This window comes from Alligator sinensis, unplaced genomic scaffold (assembly GCF_000455745.1).
Source record: "Alligator sinensis unplaced genomic scaffold, ASM45574v1 scaffold592_1, whole genome shotgun sequence".
Taxonomy (NCBI): Eukaryota; Metazoa; Chordata; order Crocodylia; family Alligatoridae; genus Alligator; species Alligator sinensis.
The window spans coordinates 526,147-526,858 of record NW_005842214.1 but is presented as its reverse complement, the minus strand read 5'-3'; the positions used below and the strand labels follow the sequence as shown (position 1 = coordinate 526,858).

The following is a 712-nucleotide window of genomic DNA, read 5'->3' as shown; positions in this document are numbered from 1 at the left end:
GAGGTTGAGCACCTATGTTACAGACTAGCCTAAAGCAGACAGGTGGTAGGTAGGTATAGATACAGAACAGGTTTTTGTGAGCTGAAGTTCACTTCACATCCCAAGGAGCAACAGGAGCAACTACATGGTGCCTGGCAAAAAATGCATGTATGACTTCAGGGCAATCAGGTGACCCTCCCTGTTGGGTAGCAGGCGCCGGCAGCCACAGACCAAGGGGGGGGAAGCAAAGGGCCCTCTAGAAGTGGCCAGGCAGGTCCTGGGGAGGCCCTGGGACACACTGGTGCCACATGCACACAGGTGCTACACGCACAGGCCCTACGCATGTACACACGTGCAACACACATGCTACACTACACGCTGCACACACACACACTGTGCTGCCGGCCGGGGGTGCAGCGGGTAGGCAGCTCCTCTCGGCCCCCCGAGCAGCTCCGGACGCCTCCGAGAGGCAGGTCAAGCTCCCAGCACGGGGCAGCGTCCGTGCCACATGCACACAGGTGCTACACGCACAGGCCCTACGCATGTACACACGTGCAACACACATGCTACACTACACGCTGCACACACACACACTGTGCTGCCGGCCGGGGGTGCAGCGGGTAGGCAGCTCCTCTCGGCCCCCCGAGCAGCTCCGGACGCCTCCGAGAGGCAGGTCAAGCTCCCAGCACGGGGCAGCGTCCGCGGCGGATGGCGGACACCGGCTCTGCCGGGA

General features: G+C 62.1%; 2 protein-coding genes across 11 annotated transcripts in view; one reads left to right on the top strand and one right to left on the bottom strand.

Moving 5' to 3' along the window:
• ATG13 (autophagy related 13) overlaps nucleotides 1–712 on the top strand; it is a 39,293-nt gene that overhangs the window by 4,839 nt on the left and 33,742 nt on the right. The window contains exon 1 of one of the 10 annotated variants that reach the window (XM_025207915.1): nucleotides 26–49. The exons of the other annotated variants lie outside the window; for them this stretch is intronic. The gene's annotated coding sequence lies outside the window, so the exon portion shown is untranslated. Of the gene's footprint in view, nucleotides 1–25; nucleotides 50–712 lie in introns of those variants that run through there. 10 annotated transcript variants of the gene reach the window in all.
• Nucleotides 1–712, bottom strand: part of HARBI1 (harbinger transposase derived 1) — a 5,999-nt gene that overhangs the window by 4,566 nt on the left and 721 nt on the right. The gene's annotated exons all lie outside the window — the stretch shown is intronic.